General features: G+C 42.8%; 1 protein-coding gene across 1 annotated transcript in view; it reads left to right on the plus strand.

The window, feature by feature from the left end:
* Positions 1-647: 647 nt before the first annotated feature.
* The window catches only part of LNX1 (ligand of numb-protein X 1, E3 ubiquitin protein ligase), a 198,739-nt gene continuing 180,237 nt past the window's right edge, over positions 648-19,149 (plus strand). Inside the window, exon 1 of the mRNA XM_011966515.1 lies at positions 648-957. The gene's annotated coding sequence lies outside the window, so the exon portion shown is untranslated. The remainder of the gene's footprint in view (positions 958-19,149) is intronic.

A 19,149-nucleotide genomic window follows, 5' to 3' on the forward strand; every position in this document is an offset into this window, starting at 1 on the left:
AATTAAATTAAATAATGCAGGTCAGGTAATTACTACAGAACCTGGTAGGCAGTAAGCACTTAATAAATGTTAGCAAAGATGCTGCAGCCGCTGACAATGATGACGACGGTAATGCTGAAGAATGAGCAGAAGAGATCCTTATTTAAACAATCATTCTGTATCTTTGGAGTTAAGAGTCTTAAGTAGTATCAGCCACAAACTTGCTCAGTCTTTTTCTTTGTCCACAAACATTAGCCAGTGTTCAGTTATGAGCAATACTGCCGAGAGAAAATCTTTGAAAGTTTTGGCAAGGTATTGGAACAAGTCAGAACTACTTACTTGCCTGATATAGATTTTGGTGCATGCCCCTTTTCATATTCAAAAATAAAAGATGCCCAGGATTCTAGGGCCTGTCCAGTCAGCAGCCTCTGCCTATTTAGCATGATAATGTTCCAGACCTAATGATGGCCTGAAGGTGTGGTGACCCTGTGTTTATTTCCTTGTTGATTTCCCTTCTCTGGCTCCAAGATCATTTTCCCATTGCCCACAGGAAACAACATCTAGGGGCGAGGTAGGCCTGACTTGGCAACCCTAAAGGTGAACAAAAGGATCTTGGCTTTTGGCAAAAGCAGAAGGAAGTTCAGGGGCGTCTCAGCCCCATCCAAACCAGAATAGATTTGTCACTGATGCTAATGCATGCTGCTCTGCAGGGGACCACTCTCCCGCTAAGCTCTCCATAGCTGCTCTCAGTTTTATGAATCTGCTCTACCCAAAGCCTTGCAGAAGGGACAGGGGATGCCCTGGTTAACCCCTGCATGTACAAAGGTGGAGCAGATTTCATGCATAGCTGGGACACAGAATACTGGAAAGAGAAAGAAAAATTTCCTGAGCTACTGCTAAGCCAGAAAAACTCATCTCTCAAACGGACTATCACCTGAGACTTCACACAGCTGGGAACTGATCCGCAATACAGCAAAGGTAAGATGGCCTAGTTCCTCTACAAGGTAGAATCTCATACCATTTTTTAAAAACGTCACCTCTGCCCACTCAGCCCCCAGTTCTCACCCCTATCTCTCTCTCTTTCTCTCTCTCTCTCTCTCTCTCTCTCACACACACACACACACACACACACACACACACACACACCCCAAACTGAGGAGAGTCTAAAAGATGGAAATATCTAGGTGTGTCTTTTTGAAAACACAGTAGAAACACCTTGGCATTTCCTCTCCTTATACCCTATTTTTTTCTGCAGTGACCTTCCTTCAAAGCTTATTTTCTTTGACAAATGAAAACGACTTGCCAGACAGATCATTAAAAATATAAGTAATCCCACTAACAGTAACTGGGTTTATGCGACATTATTCTTTATCGGTATTTAAAACACATTCACACACACACTTTGTTTCATTCCACAGTAGGAGTAGGTGTTGCATTGTAGTTTTACCCATGGATAAAGAGGTTGAGAGAAGCTGTGACCTGCTCATGGGTGTGTAGAGTTGTGGGTGACCAGCAGCACATCCTGTCTTCATTCCTATCTCTTTTCAGTAGAATGGTGACCCTACTCTTTAAAGAAAATTCCAGACTACATTCTTGGCCATGTATTCTGACAAATGGTCTGATGAGAGGATGGAATTTTAGAAATTGGAACTGTCAGGAAAATCCAGAAATAGATAGCCACAGTATCCTGTACAATACACCACCTTGTCATGTATTCCTGTTTACTTCCATTCCTGGGCATTGAATTCAGTTCAACAAATGTCGATAAACTATGTTCCCTGCTCCAACACTGACTGGGTCATATGTCAGGGCGTGGTGCAAGTCCTGTGCCCAAGGAATGCTGAGGCAGTGCAGAGTAGGATGGCGGGGTGGGGGGCTCCCCTAAAGAGGTGAGCTTCAAATAAGCTCAGCATAAAGAGTGGACTTGGATTGAGGGAGAGCATTCAGATACACAAATCCCCCGGGAGGAATTTGTTGAGTGAACATTTACTTACACCAAGTCCATGGTGGCAGAGCTGAGCGGCAAGGAGCACAGCCTGAGGAATTAGACTGTCTGGCCTTGACTCTTGGTTCTACTTCCCACTAGCTCTGCATCTTGGAGTACCTCAGTTAACACTGCTAACCTCACCTTGCCAATATGTAAAATGAAAATGATGGTAATACATCCCTCACAGGGTTGTCTTCAGCTGTAAATGATTATGTATGGGAAGTCTTTCCTGATGCATAACAACTGCACAATAAATATTAATACTAACTATTGTGATGACCATGTGCCTGGCTCCAAGGGAGATGCAGGGAATACAGATAAGAGGAGGCCTACCCTCAGTGTAATCAAAACGTCATGAGTTAGTTGTGTGCAGCTAATGACATGAGGTGTGATGCATGCTCTGGAACCACGAGGGTGGAATCTTTTAAGTCTGTGTGAGTTAGGGTTGGGGTTCTGAGGGGACAGGGAAGGGGGCAGAGGTTTCACAGCAGAGGCCCTATGTGTAGGGCGGTAGTATAGAACAGTGAAAAGAGCTAGACAGATCTAATTTTGAATCCCAGTTTCCTCCTCTATTTACGTATCTATTTATTTCTATATTAATCTACATGTATTGAAAACCATAAATTCATACTGCCAATTCATACTTCCAATTCCAATCCAACACTCCCTTTCTACATTTGTAACTCCCTTCTCTAACATTCATCAGAAGCTGGCTCCCACTATCCTTAATATATTATATGCTTATTCACTCAATCCCCCAAATGTCATCAACTGCCATCATGACACTGTCCCCTGCCCCATGCAGATGCCCTCTGCACCCTGCTTAGGCCCTGACGCTTTGTTCTGGGCCGCCCTGAGCTGGCTCCTGGAATTCTGGAGCTACCATATGTCCTCCACACCCGCACAGGTGCCTACTTTGCTCAGCCCTATGTAATGTCTTTAAGGACTGTGACACACGCTATACATTTGTGTATGTACCTGTGTTGTCACTGTCTTTGGAGGGGGATAGAGCTATCTCCTCCATACAGGTAGGGCACATGTCCTCAGCATCAGGCCTGAAGAAGCCAGGCTCATTCCATTTATTCTATTCCACTTGGTCTGCTGATCTATATGGATGTGGGCTGCTCACTGTATGCTCGGGGTAGTAACAACATTTCCAGGGGTGAAAAGTACTATTTGGGCAGTCACTGCTCCTTTTGCTTCTCTGTCAAGTCCTTGTCTAGGTTCTCCATTATTCATTTACTTAACAACAGATATGAAGCACTTACAAGGTGACAGGTGCTTGGTTAGGGTGGGACATAGAGATTTAAAACCTTAGTCACCACCCTCAAGGAACTCCCAGTCCACTGTGGGAAGCAGACAAGCCATAAATTTCCATTCCATGTGGCCAAGTGCAATGAGAGCCTACACAGCCTGCCATCAGAGGGCACCTAGCTCAGACTGGGTGGGCACAGAGGAGATACCCAAGGGGAATCCTAAATGGGCAGAGATTAACAAGGTAAAGACTGACTAGAAGGGGGGTAAAGGGAATGATGTGCAGGAAGGATGAAAGAGTGTAACGGATAGAGAATTTCAGGAGCTACCTCAGGGTGGCTGGTGCAGGGCCAGAGGCAAGAGGAGGAGCTGTCCAGGCAGGTGCAGGCTGTGGAGGTGAGCCAGTGGTGCTGGATTTTAGACTTTAGGACAAGCGCTCTGGAGCCAGACTTCCAGAGTTTAAATCCTGGTTCTGTGACCCAGGATTTGTTGATCTATAGCTGTTGAATCTTCGGCAAGGTAATACTCTGCCTCAGTTTCCTTCACTGTAAAGCTAGAGACTGTAATAGTAGTCACCTCGTGGGATTGACATGATTAAATTATTCTTTTACATAGTGTACACAAAAATGCATAGCATATGGAAAACAATAATAACAAAACTGTTATTTTCCAGCAGGTAGATCAAAAAGGCGTTAGGGCACTGGCGAACCAGAAGCACCCCAAAATATAATGAATTAATTAAAAGACAAAAATTTAAAAGAATAGATTTTGGCATTGTAAAAGAAACTCTGAAGTTGTTATCCTGAGCAAAATTAGAACCTTTTGGATTCATTTTATGCCTTACTGTTGCTTATCTTTTGACATATTTTGGGTTAGAGGCACCATAATTTTTTTATCGTTTCAGCCTCCAAAGGTCCCAGCATTGCCCTGTATGCTAAGGAGACCTCCTCTCTTCTATTAGTTTTTCATTCACCATGATCTGTTAGGAGTGGCCATTGTACACACTCAGTGGGTTTCAGGCCAGTAGTAATTGTCATGATTGTCCTGACAACCCCAAAGCTGGAGGGAAACCATCTTGAAATTCAATTATCACTAAAGCAATTCTGCACCCTGAATGTGTTCAAGGGGATAGAAGGGCAGGAGTGAGGGAGTTTTTGAAACTGTTCTGGAAGTCTATTTGCCATAGGACTTAGTGACCTTTCTCCAGTGGCCTTTCAGCCCCCGTTGTTGGAGCTGTGAGGCAGTTCTCCTTCCCCCACAGTCTACCTCCCTTAGAGCCAGAGGAGACAAAAATGGAAGCACAAAAATACCAATGATACATCAAAATAAAAAATGTCTGGGCACCAAGGGACACAAACAACAGAGTGAAAAGACAGGCCACAGAATGAGAGAAAACATTTGCAAATCATCTATCTGAGAAGGGGTTAATATCCAGAATATGTAAGGAGCCCCTACAGTTCAACAACAACACAAAACAACCCAATTCAAAAATGGGCAAATGACTTGCATAGACATTTCTCCAAAGAAGATATATAAATGGCTAATAAGCACAGGAAAATATCCTCATCACTAATGGTTAGGAAAAAGCAAATCAAAAATCACAATGAGATACCACCTCCCACCCATTAGCATGGCTACTATCAAGTTAAAAAAAAAAATGGCAAAATACCCAATGTTGTGAAGGCCATAGAGAAACTGGAACGCCTGTGCACTGTTGATGGAAATCTAGACTGGTACAGCTATTGTGTAACATGGTATGGTGGTTCACCAAAAAATGAAAAATAGAATTGTCAGTGGCCCAGCAATTCAATTTCTGGGTATATAGCCAAAAGAATTGAAAGTAGGGACTCAAACAGATATTTGTACTCCCATATTTATGGCAGCGTTATTCACAATAGCCCAGAGGTATATGCAACCCAAGTGTCCAGTGAGTGGATAACAAAATGTAGTATACACAAACAATGGGATAAATTCAGCCTTAAAAAGGAAGGAAACTCTGGCACATGCCACATCATGGCTGAAACTTGAGGATGTTATACTGAATGAAATAAAGCCAGTTTCAGAAGGACAAATACTGTATAATTCCACTTATATGAGGTACTTACAGTAGTCAAATTCATAGAGACAGAAAGTTGAATGGCAGTAGCTGGGGGGTGAGGGAAAGGGCGAATGGAGAGTTACTGTTTAATGGGTGAAGAGTTTCAGTTTTGCAAGATCTAGAGATGGATGGTGGTGACGGTTATGCAACATTGTGAATGTACTTAACACTACTGAACTGTACTCTTAAAAATTGTTAAGATGGCAAGTTTCATGTTAGTGTATTTTACCATAAGTAAAAAATGCCAATGAATCCCGGCTTTTTTTTTTCTTAACAAGGTGTACCAATGATTCTTGGGAAAACAGCAGACTTCTTCTCTGAGAAAATAAATATATACAGAAAAATATCTCTTGGTTAGAACTTGGTTATATTCTCTATCATTGGCTGAGACATTGTTAAATCACAAAGAACTGACAAGTCTACCAATTATAGAGAAAGGGAGAAAAAGAGAGAGAGAGATTGCTTCCTAAAACAAATAAGATTAATATTACACTAACTATGCAGAAATAAAAGAGACACTCTGCATTATGCTTAATTATTCATTGTGTGTGTGTTTGTGTGTGCACATTACTAAAACATTTAGGATTGCAGTTCTTGACAGGGGGCGGGTGAGCCAAAGGTTGTATGTGAAAGGATTGTAAGAAACACGCACACTGATAGTCTAGTTCTGCACACAAAATTTATAGAAACAGACCCAGCGTGAGGCTGCATGTGAATTCGAGGTCACAGCCTCTGTCAGATGAAGCATCAGCCTAACCTCTGGTGCTGGGACAGGAATAAGAGAAAAAATGGAGCACGGAGAACCTTTCCTTCCTCTTTCCTGAACGCCTGACCAGGAGGCCAGCTCTGGCTGCCGGGACACTTCCTGCCTTTTACAGCTTCCTCCACTTCTAAATGGGCAGGTTCATTTCAACTCCAGGGCAAAGGGGTGGGAGTGGTTTATTTACTCATGTTAAATTGGAACAATAATGAAATAATAGTGAAAAATTAACAGTGGGTGGCAATGCTTTGTAAAACGTGAAACAGATGTGTGTTTTCATTTATTTATGTACCACTTTATTCTACAAAGAAACTCTGGTTGCTCCCACTGGAGAATAGAAAGTAGAACAATGACCCCACATTAGCATGGCTCATTTCTGGCCAGCATAGTGTTTTTAATTTTTTATATTAGCTACTAAACATCTAACAATCAGGAGATTTCATGTAAAAATTCAAATTTCAAGTTTTTTAAAACATAGGAAACTCTGGCCATGTTGGTCCTATATTTGTTCATTCCCTCAGCAAACAAATATAGATTGGGTGACAGTTCTGGCCAGGCACTGTTCTGGATTCTGGGAATAGAGCAGAAGTGAGACTGATAATAACCAAGTAGACAGGTAAGTAAGATAATTACAGGAAATTGTAAGTGCTATGAATACAGCAGGGTTAGAGGATATGAATAAAGCAGGGTTAGAGGATAGAGACAGAGTGGGGTAGGGGAGCCATGTTAGTTTATCAGAGTGGCCAAGGAAGAGCTCTCTCCATTTGCCACAGTCCGCACCATGCGCTATTACTCCACTCCAGGCATTTACTGACATTGGAGGCACCTCAGGGTTGGAGCTCTGCCATAAAATCATGGGAAATATAAACAAGAATTTAAATCAAGAGCAAGGGAAATATGAGAATAGGATGATAAGACCAATGGAAATAGAAACCAGGTACGTATGTCGTAAGAGCCTTCATGATTGGTATAGTTGGACATCAGATTCAACTGAGCTTCCTGGCAACCAAAGCAAAAGGGAAATATCCCCAATTACATCATTCTCATTTTTCAGAAAGGAATAAATAAAGCAATTCCTTTATAAGTACCAAGCTTTCCTCATCTGACTTGGAGTAGAAATTGAGTATATCAGCTTTATAAGGGAACTCTGAGTGAAATAGTAATCAGTATGAAATAGTAATCAATATCCTCACCAATGCATGCCCAGGAGTCTGGTATTTCACATGGTTTCAGGTATTCATTCAAAACATCTTTATTGAGACACAAGTCCTACAGATGCAAACATGCCTGATATTTTTTTCTAGTGACATACTTCACCTAAACTAAACTCAGGAAAGGCGGTCATGTGAGAGGCCAAGATAATGCCATGTAGACCCCTTCTTGTTCCTGCTGATCTCAATCCACAGAGTATTTAGGAGAATGAACAGAATGCCTCTCATTCAAACTATATTCCTCCCATAAAGCTCTTTTCTGAGCTGGTTAGAGAGAAAGTAAAGATTATAATTAACAGTTCTTTGCAACATTCCTCAATGTCTGCCACTCCTATTACTCGGAAGGCGATTTCAGTAGCCCTTGCTCTTTGGGCTTGAGTAGGCAAATCTTCCTTCCCTTTTCTGGAATAGCCTTCACTGGGTAACCCTAATGGTAGTGCACACTGACACCTTAATGCTGAGAACAGCCCACCGGAGGGAAGGCAGTGACCAAATATCTTCATTCACCCTCTGCACAAGAGGGCTCTGCCGAATTCCAGGCTGGTGACCAAAGGCCAGGAAATCTAGCCTGTCTTCTAGAATGTTCCTGGGGAGCTCTGTCATGGCTCCAGTCTCCTAATCCTCCTGAGAGTTCCCTTGCCAAAGGAGCCCTTCCCCTGGATTCTTAATTTGTGTAAGTGCCACCGTGTATCCCAGAGTGTTTTTAGGTACACTCCTGCCCCAGGAGAAAAACATGGGCAAAAATAGAGTTAAGCCAAGCTTTCTGTTCTTTTTTTGGCGTGGATACTGCCTGGCTGTGCCCTTATCACCTGGATCATCTTTTGGCTTTCTGGAGATGCCTGGGCTCACTCTCCTGCTGTTGGCAAGAATCAAGGAGTTAGGTCTCAGGGCTGGGGCCACCGCACTACTTCTCCCTCACTCTGTTGAAAACTGAGAAGCACACTTTGACTGTGCTACTTGTAATCCTTACCCAGACTTCCTCCTCCCCGTTACCACACTTCTCTGTTACTCTAGTTAAACATGCCCTTTGAGCCAACCTCACAGAACTGGTTCTCTGAGTTGGTAACAATGACCTTCCATAAATACTCTGAGCTCCCTCTAGCAGGAACCTCCCAGTCTCTGCCTGGCCATCTGGCAAAGAGGCCCTGCTGGTGCCAGGGTAACCTACCCAACCTGGGACACTATCCAAATCACTTGACATGGAATCCTGTTCCCTCCTGGAATAGGGCAGCCCATGAGTTCCCAGGTATTTGCTATGAGAATCCCAGCCAGTGGTGTGTTTTCTGATAAACTTCATTGTGTAAATTTCTCATCATGGACCGTAAACTGACATATAGGCATATGTCAACACAGGTACATAAATACTTCAGTATAGAATACATCAGTCTAGCTTAAGTCACCTTCCATTTATTTCTTGTTTTGGGGTGTTTTTATTTTATTTTGTTTTATTTTTTATTTTTTGAGATAGACTCTCACTCTGTTGCCCAGGCTGGAGTGCAGTGGCATGATCTCGGCTCACTGCAACCCTCTGCCTCCCAAGTTCAAGCAATTCTCATGCCTCAGCCTCCCAAGTAGCTAGGGCTACAGGAGTATGCCACCACACCCATCTAATTTTTGTGTTTTTAGTGCAGACAGAGTTTCATCATGCTGGCCAGGCTGGTCTCAAACTCCTGGCCTCAAGTGATTCACCCGCCTCCCCATCCCAAAGTGCTGGGATGGATTACAGATGTGAGCCACGGTGCCTGGCCTCCACTTACTTTTTTTATCACTAGACTGAAGTACAAAACATAGTAAGTGCAATCTATCCACTGGGTTTTGCTTTTGAGGAGCAGGGGTTACCGTTAAAAAGACTTTTAGAGTAAATGATTTTGTAGACTAATAAAAATTTGACACCAACTGTTGCTGAGTGGCGAGAGAACGCAGCTGGCAAGGTGCTTTGTGTCAGGACGTGCTCCATTCATGGAATAATAATAATCACTGTCACTTACTGAATTCTTCCCGTGTGCTAGGCCCCAACAAACTTTTTACATGGTTTGACTTCTCTTGTTTAATTTTCATAATTCTGAAAAGTACTATTGTTATTTCCGTGTTTCAGGTGAAGAAACTGAGGTTCAAAAAGCTTTAGCAAGTTGCCCAAGGTTACCAGGCAGCAGGACCTGGGTTTGAAACCAGGTCGGTTACACTCCAAAGCTCTTAACAGAAGGGAGAAGGAAAATGAGGAGAAAGGGAAGAGAGAGGGCAAGAGGTCTTGGGCAGCCAGTTCTTCAGTCCCCTGAATTTTGTTACCCTATCTCTATGTCTATATCACGGCCTTCTTGGATTAATGAACAAAGAACCCCTTTCTCAGACTCTACATCAGCCACCTTCTGTCCACTCTGCTTGACACCTGATTAGATCATAAAGACCAAGGTTTCTTAACCAGGGGTGGTGGCTCACCCCTGTAATCCCAGCACTTTGGAAGGCTGAGGTAGGAGGATCGCTTGAGCCCAGGAGTTTGAGATCAGCCTGAACAACAGAGGGAGACCCTGTCTCTACAAAAAAACTTAAAAATTAGCTGGCATGGTGGCATGTGTCTGTGGTCCCAGCTGCCCAGGAGGCTGAGATGGGAAGATCACTTGAGCCTGGAATTTAAGGCTGCAGTGAACCATGATTGTGCCATTGCACTCCAGCTTGGACAACAGAGCAAGACCCTGTCTTAAAAGAGAAAGAGAAAAAAAAAAAAAAAAAAGACCAAGGTTTCTTGACTCAAAATACTGGCATGTGGGACTGAATAATTCTTTGTTGTGGGCAGCTGCCTTGTGCATTATAGAATGTTCAGCAACACCCCTAGGTTTGACCTATTAGATGCCCATAACACTCCCCGAGTTGTAACAATCAAAAATGTTTCCAGTCAATGTTAAGTGGCCTCCGGAGGGCAAAATCACCCCACACAGAGAACCATTACACTAGACACACCCAAAGGCAAAGGGAGACTAAAGTTCCACCAAGGCGATGGTAACTGTCCTCAGAGGGTGGGAGCTTCTGTGCCATGGCTGGGAGGGATCTGGGGATTCTTCAAGTGGAGCAACCCATCTCATGGTCATGGTACCATTCTGACCTCAAAGTAAGCAGAGACGTCCAAGACTATGGTCAACCCAAAGGAAACCTCAGGCCCCACAGGCTTACTGGTATTGGTGAGTAGAGCAAGAGATCTCTCCAAAAGGCCAATGGTTGTGACTGCCCTTCCTAGTTCTGGCAGAAAATCTGTGTACACCTAGAAAATGCTCTTTCTTTCCAGAGCTATCTCTGTAGCATTCATTTGACCCCAAGCATATAAAGAATAACCATGCCAGATATGACTTTAGAGTGTACAGGGTATGTGGGAAGGACCCCTAGCTGGTGCTGGCCCCTCATAACCCATCACAAAGTGGTCAATGGCCAGGAGACCCTTTGTCCTAGGTCCCACATGGAGCTTCAAGTTCAAAATCTTGATACGGTTTCCAATGTTATCTATATGTTGAATTCTTAATATGTTCAAAAGCATATATACGTTTTAAATATAGCATATTTTATAGGTCTATTTTGGGATTCCTTCTTTCATTTTTAATATCCCAAGGGCTTCAAAAACTGGAAGTGGCCTGGGCCTGCTTTGACGTTTTTGTTTTTGTTTTTGTTTTGAGATAGGATTTTGCTCTACATTGGCCAGGCTGGAGTGCAGTAATGTGATCATGGCTCACTGCAGCCTCAACCTTCTGAGCTCAAGCAATCCTCCCATCTTAGCCTCCCAAGGAGCTGGGATCACAGGCGTGTACCACCAAACCTGGCTGACGTTTTTATATTTTTGTAGAGACGAGGTCTCTACTACGTTGCCCAAACTGGTCTCTAACTCCTGGCCTCAAGCAATCCTCCTGTCTTGGTTTCATGGCAGGTTTCATGGCAGGTTTCTTGGTAATAGCCTCAAACTGGAAACAACCCAATGCCCATCAACAGCTGAATGAATAAACAGACTGTGCTATGTCCACACAATGCAATACTAAGCAGAAAAAAAGGAATGAACTATTGATACATACAATATGAATAAATCCCAAAATTATCATACTGAGTGAAGTAAGCCACACACCAAAAGAATACACACTGTTTGATTTCATTTATATGGAATTCTGGAATGTGCAAGCAGTCTAGTTATAGAAAGCAGATCAATATTTGCCTGGGGACCTGGTGAATGGGGAGTGAGAGGGAGAAATCACAAAGAGAGAGAAGATTAATTTGTTCCTTGATTATAGTGATGATTTCATGGGCATATATGTATGCCAAAACTGATCAGATGCACAAAATTAAATATGTGCATTAGGATGAACCCCTGGGTATTGTGGGGTGGGGGAAACAGAGGCGTGGTGGCTAGGTCCACTTGGGTAGTTTGTCCATTTTTCTCGTCTTTGGCTGAGCACAGAGGTTGTAGCCATTGCTCTTCAGCACTGCCTGGATAATGTTCTAGAGTGAAGTGTTAGAAACTCATAAGAAATTGGTGGGTGAAAGCCCTGCTGTGGCACCCTCTCACTGTCTCTGAAGAGCACCTCTTATCTGGGTAAGTCCCCTCTTGGGGCCAGAAGAGATTAGATCAGAATACACTGGATATATTTGCATGGCTAGAAATCCCTCCTTCTTAGAGAGTAAAGAGGGTGCCCCCCCCGCCCCGCCCTTCCCCAGAACAGAGAAAGTGGCCAAGCAGCTTGGATCTCCTCCAGCATACCCAGGCCAAAAAATCATGCCACATCCCAGTGTTCATTGAGGAAATAAAATGCACACACACACAAGCACACACACATAGAGCAGTAGCCTGTGCCGAGTCGCCTCCAAGGCTGGGGTCTGCAGGTGCAAGCTCCAATTAGCAGCCGGCCTTCCAATACCTTTTCATCCCAAACAACGGCCAGGCCTCAGCCCCAGCCAGGGATTGAGGAAGGCCCCGGAAGGACTGGCGACGAGACTGAGAAAAACAAAGACTGTCCAAATAAAAGTAGCTCATGTGAGTCGAACCTGAAACCTAGCTTCATTTTCAAAACCTCTTGTGAGAATTAGTCAATGCACAATTTTGTGAAAAATCAGTTACTGGCCACAGGAAACAAACTGCTTTCAAAGGCCCTCCAGACCCTCCATAAGTCACCAGAGGCAGTTTTCTGTGGCGAACCAGCTAGGCATGTATTTCTGTAACAACACAGTCTTAGTTGTTTCTACCGTTGACAACAATTCCCCTAAACTAATACATTTTGGGGGTTATGGATGCATTGTTGTTCTCTTGCAACTGATGGCTCTTTATTGTTAATATCACATCAAGGCTTAAACAAAAGCACTTTTGATTCTTGATTTTTAGCAATGAAATGTATGTGTTTTCATGTGCGTGTCAGTGCTCTATCCTAAGCAGAGAAGCACTAAGGCCATAGACTCACTTTCTTCATTCCTTCTCTCCCCCCTTTTTTTTCTGTTTACTTTTCACTGAGAATGCTGCAGAGCTTATACAGAGGTACATGCTTCCTCTATAAGCATCTCAGCCTGTTCCACAGCTAAGGATGTGCTCCCGAAGAAAGACTTCTCTATCGTTGTCACCTTGTGGGCTCCCTGGTCTGCTTTTCCACCACTGCCATGCTCTGTTAGGCAATGCTTCCTCGCCTTCCTGACCGTCGTTTTGTTTTTAATACGTAAATCTACAAAGAAATGCCAAAAATTGGAAATGTGAACAAAAGAATGTTAAAAACCCATATTCCCACCACCACCGTCATTCTATTTTTCTGTTTCCTTCCAGATCATAGGGCATACTTTGTGTCTACTTAGTATATGTATATGTATATAAATAATTTTTTATTTTTATTTTTATTTGAGACAGAGTCTTACTCTGTTGCCCAGGCTGGAGTGCAGTGCAGTGTTGCAATCTCAGCTTACTGCAACCTCTGCCTCCTGGGTTCAAGCAATTTTTGTGCCTCAACCTCCCAAGTAGCTGGGATTACAGGCATGCGCCACCACACCTGGCTAATTTTTTACTTTTAGTAGAGAGAGGGTTACACCATGTTGCCCAGGCTGTTCTCGAACCCCTGACCTCAGGCAATCTACCCGCCTTGGCCTCCCAAAGTGCTGGAATTACAGGCATGAGCCACCACACTCGACCTAAATAACTCTTGATTATGCCTCTGACTTGGCTTCTTCACTGGGTTTGCAGTCATGAGATATGAACAGCCGGTAAGTGGGCGACAGAAGAAACAGTCCTTTTGATACTTTAGGACCCCAAAACAGTCCACTCTACTTAAGAATGAAGTTGCGTTCCTGTGAGCCTCTGTTTGCACCATTTTCATCAGCCAATCAGTAAATAACCTTGTTTAATGTATGTTTCTGTTTCAAGATGCCTTATTTTTTCAGGGATATTAACCTTTTTAATTAAAGAAAATTTATTAGGAAACAGATTTTAAATAAATATAAGGAAGAATTTTTTTTTAGGTTTGGGGTACAAATGATCCTGTCATCCAGTCACTGAGCATAGCACCCAGTAGTCTTTCAATCCTTACCCCCTACTCAATCCTCCCTGCTGTAGTAGTACCAGCGTCTACTGTTGCCATCTTTATGTCCATGAGTACCCAATGTTTAGCTCCCACTTACAAGTGAGAACATGCAGTACTTGGTTTTCTGTTCCTGTGATAATTCGCTTAGAAGAATGGCCTCCAGCTGCACGCATGTCGCTGCAAAGGATATGATTTTGTTCTTTTTCATGCATGTGTAGTATTTCATGGTGTATATGTACCGTATTTTCTTTATCCAATCACCATTGATTGGCACCTAGGTTGGTTCCATGTCTTTGTTATTGTGAATAGTGCTGCAGTGAACATGCAAGTATGTGTCTTTTTGGTAGAACAGTTTATTTTCTTTTGGATATATACCTGTAATGGAATTGCTGGGTCAAGTGGTAGTTCTGTTTCAAGTTCTCTGAGAAATCTCCAAACTGCTTTGCACAGTGGCTGAACTAATTTGCCTTCCCACCAATGCTGTATAAGTGTTCCCTTTTCTCTGCAACTTTGCTAACATCTGTTGTTTTTGGCTTTTTAATAATAGCCATTCTGACTGGGGCACCTTATTTAATACATCAATTTTGAGCTCATGGCCAATAGCACTATAACTCATGCCTGAATGATGCTTCTCTAACATAGCTACTTTCTCTGTAAGGTACATCACAGCTTTCTGGAGCTTAGGAGCATTAGGCAGCACTTCAGCATTATGCTTCGGGGCCATTTTTACAGCAAAATCACCAATGAAGAGCACAAAAATGAGGAAAAATGGGGCACTAAGTAGTCTGCAAAGGGAACACTTGCTGATAGTAGGAAAGCTGACACAAGAAGCCAGAGCGTCACTGTTTGACCTCAGCTGGGAACGTGTGCATCCCATGACTTAAAGTTTCGCTGCTTTGAGCATGTCCACAAATAACCACAAAAGCACCATGAGCATCAAGTTGGGGATTACAATTCAATTTTATCAAGGAGGCAAACTATTCACAACTATGGAATCTGCAAATAATAAGGGTTGACCAATTGACTATACCTCTATTGTATAGTCTTGCTAACTAGAATTGACTATTCTGCATTGTTAAAGTATCAAAAGATCTATTTCTTCTGCTGTCAACTTACCCGCCATTCATGTCTCATGACTGCAAACCCAGCAGAGAAGCCAAGTCAGAAAAATAATCAAGAGTTATATATATGTAAACATATTAATTAGACACAAAGTATACCCAATGACAAGATCTGTACCTATATTGTATTAATGCAGTATATCATGATGACAGGAAGCAAGTGGTCATTCATATTTCCCTCTGAAACTAGTTTGTTGTTTCATGTTAAAATGCCACCATCGTGGCTGCCATCTATCAGTGATAAATCATTTCTTCTAAAGTGGTAGTTTCAAGAATATACAGTGGGAGTCTTCTCCCTTGCTTCCAGGATCAACTTCAAAATCATTAGGTCTGGTTGGGTGGAGTCCATTGGGTTGAAGTTAGAAGTTGAAGTTAAAAGTTAGAAGTGATCACTCTGAGTGATGGTCTAATCTCCATCAGCAGCCTAGTCTTTAACACAGCAGAAATTTCCTCATCTGCAAAAGGGAAAGTCCGTGTTTCATTAATTCTAAGACACTCCTTCTTTCACGTTTTAATATCTCAGAAACCAGCTAAGTTTTGTTTTATGCAATTGATGGTGTGTTGTGGACTAATTGACAGTATTCTGCTTTCTTTCTGGGTGGGCACATAAAATAAGAGTGCACATTCTACCCTTTGGCGTCTTAGAAGTGATGAAATTCTGTAGTAATGAAACAAGCCTACCTTACAGTGTTGTGGGGATTGAGCAATGCTACAACTTCACAGGGTTGTTGTGAAAAAGTAAATAACATGTGAAATGACAGGTGCAGTGCAAAGCATTTGGAATTAAGGAATTATTATCATGACTGTATTTTCTTACTCCTAGAATCAGTGAATCCTTCACTTTTGACATTACTAGGAAATATCATAAGAGCTGCACCAGGGACCCCTATGATTCTAATTAGATTTTTTTCAAGCAATGGTTGGTACAAAGAGATTCATTTAGTGGGTCATAAAATCTTGTGTCATTGGAAAGAGATCCCCAAGTGTTTGAGAACTACAGCTGTGAAGAAAGTAAAACACAAGTTTCTCAGGGGGCCAAGGCAGCCCTTTCTTCATGACCATAATGCTGCAATCATGAGGTTGTGTTTTGGTCCGATTACTGGGATCCTCTTATATTATGAGATTTTTTTGGCCAGTGCAAATTGGGTTTCCTCTCGTCAAACTGCTTCTGTCTATGCTCTATGCTCTTAGCAGTAACAGGAGAGTGAAACAACTGAGGCAGTGGTTCAGTCCTAAATTATTAATATAACCCAAGATTCTTCCATCTGTGTCATCTAGATCACCATCTCAGTTGCTGTTTTTGCTTTCTTGGGGAGGGAGGGAGGGAACCTGGGTTCTGTTGTACAAAATAAATTTATAACACCTTCACTCCAAACAGATTTGTTAAACTACAGAACACAACTCTGTGTCCTTGTTCGTATTTGTTTGCTTTTTGATGTAAAGGGAGAATATGAATTCAAGAAATTTCACTAGAGTCAAAATACGGACATAGGATGGAATCGGCTAATTGGGTGTATAAGATGAAACGGCAGCTGAGGGTTTGCTCCCTGACAGGAAAATGTGGAGGCTGCTTTATTTGCTGTCCTATTGTCAAATTACTATCAAAGTAAGTGAATAAATGGAAGCAGGTAGAAACCCAGGGTCTATCAGGCTGCTTCTATGTGCTGGTCATTTTGTGTAACTGTTTTGACACACCTCAATAAGGGCATTATCATCTCCATTTTATAGTTCAAGGACCTGATACTTGAAGGTGAAATGATTTGCTTTAGGTCACTCAAGCCCTTCTGCCTCAGAGACCTCCTTTTTCTACTCTAAGGGACAAGAATGTCTCACCAGAGTCCCAAAGACGCCTCACAATTTCTCTGCCGGCGTTTCTCCTGTGATCTTCTCTGAAGGGCTTTTCAGCCCTGGCCACTTTATCCTCATTGTGTTCTTCTTACCACAGTGACGTGTGGAAGGAAGTGCATGCTAATTTTTTTGAAACAATTAAGTTTTGTTTCCCTCGACCCAGGCAAGCATGCATCCATCCCTCTTTCTCCACCATTCCTTCTCCCCTGAAAGAAAGAAAGAAAGAAAGAAAGAAAGAAAGAAAGAAAGAAAGAAAGAAAGAGAGAAAGAAAAAAGAGTAATAGATGTGCGGTCTCTATGAGATCCCTCTTTGATTTCCACTCTGAATAGCAGGCATTGTCCTCAGTAGTTATTACTTTTGGAGTGCCAACCAATAAAGGTCAGCATCTCCTTCATGTAAATGTAGCACTGCAACACAGAGATTTTAACTGACCTGCCCAAGGTCACACAGAAATTAGCAAAGGGGCCAGGAGTGGGGCCTAATGCTTCCAGTTCCCCATCATTGGCCATATCAGCCTACACTGCTATTTTATGCATACTTAGTAAATATTTACAACTTGAAATGTCTTCCCAGCTGCAGTTAGGACAAGAAGTACTCTCATATATTTGTATACATTTGTAAAACAGATGCGAGAAAACATAAACCTGAATTACTGGGCACGGTCTCCCTCATATTAAAAGCACTAGGTTAAAAGCTGGGAGAGCCAAGATTATAGGCTAGTATTTTGTCCTTTTCAATCTCTTGGTTATTTCTTCCTATTTTGTATATAAGATGGCTTGTTTTTCATGAGTTGCATAGAATCATTAAACTGATTTAATTTATCAAATCATACCTCTACTTCCCAATAGACATTTTTTACATTAAAGCATAAAACAGGACTAATAACAGATTAGCCCTATTTTTCTTCATAATCATATTGAAATAATTGCAATATATTAATACCAAATGGGCTCATTCTATTCTAATTATAAATATTCATTAGTATAAAATACTTGAGGAATAAGAACATCAATCTAAATGAAAATTTATATTTTTAAAAATGTGATTCTTTTAAACTTTGTAGTGAGTTATGTGAGACAACTCTAATTCAAGTTAATTAAAGAAAGAGGAATTTTGTTGGCTCACAAAACAGGCACGTCCGGAAGGGGGGATCTGGTTCAAACAATGTCAGTGTTTCCTTCTCTCTCCACATCTGGCCTCTGCACTATTCAGCTTTAGAGTCTAATGGTATCATTCTGCCCATCCTCACCCCATGTGACAAGAAAGATAAGAGGTGTAGGGGTGGGGGCTTATCTGAACTGCTTGTTTTCAAAAAGACAGAGAGGGACTGGGCACCATGGCTCACGCCTGCTATTCCAGCACTTTGGAAGACTGAGGCAGGAGGACTGCTTGAGCCCAGAAATTTGAGACCAGCCTGGGCAACATAGTGAGACTTCATCAGTACAAAAAATAAAATTAAAAATTAGCTGTATGTGGTAGTGTGCACCTGTAGTACCAGCTACATGGGAAGCTGAGGCAGGAGGATCACTTAAGCCCATGCAATGAGCTATGGTCACATGATTGCACTCCAGCCTGGATGACAGAGTGAGACCCTGTCTCTCTTAAAAAATAATAATAATAATAAATTTTAAAAAAAAAACAGGGGGGTGGAGCAAGATGGCCGAATAGGAACAGCTCTAGTCTCCAACTCCCAGCGCGAGTGACACAGAAGACCGGTGATTTCTGCATTTTCAACTGAGGTACTGGGGTCATCTCACTAGGGAGTGCCGGACAATCGGTGCTGGTCAGCTGCTGCAGCCCGACCAGCGAGAGTTGAAGCAGGGCGAGGCATTGCCTCACCTGGGAAGAGCAAGGGGGAAGGGAATCCCTTTTCCTAGCCAGGGAAACTGAGACACACAACACCTGGAAAATCGGGTAACTCCCACCCCAATACTGCGCTTTAAGCAAATGGGCACACCAGGAGATTATACCCCACATCTGGCCGGGAGGGTCCCACACCCACGGAGCCTCCCTCATTGCTAGCACAGCAGTTTGCGATCTCGCGGGAAGGCAGCAGCGAGGCTGGGGGAGGGGCGCCCGCCATTGCTAAGGCTTAAGTAGGTAAACAAAGCCGCTGGGAAGCTCGAACTGGGTGGAGCTCACAGCAGCTCAAGGAAACCTGCTTGTCTCTGTAGACACCACCTCTGGGGACAGGGCGCAGTAAACAACAAGAGCAGCAGAAACCTCTGCAGAGACAAACGACTCTGTCTGACAGCTTTGAAGAGTGCAGTGGATCTCCCAACACAGAGGTTGAGATCTGAGAAGGGACAGACTGCCTGCTCAAGTGGGTCCCTGACCCCTGAGTAGCCTAACTGGGAGACATCCCC

This window comes from Mandrillus leucophaeus, unplaced genomic scaffold (assembly GCF_000951045.1).
Source record: "Mandrillus leucophaeus isolate KB7577 unplaced genomic scaffold, Mleu.le_1.0 Scaffold762, whole genome shotgun sequence".
NCBI classification, from domain to species: domain Eukaryota; kingdom Metazoa; phylum Chordata; class Mammalia; order Primates; family Cercopithecidae; genus Mandrillus; species Mandrillus leucophaeus.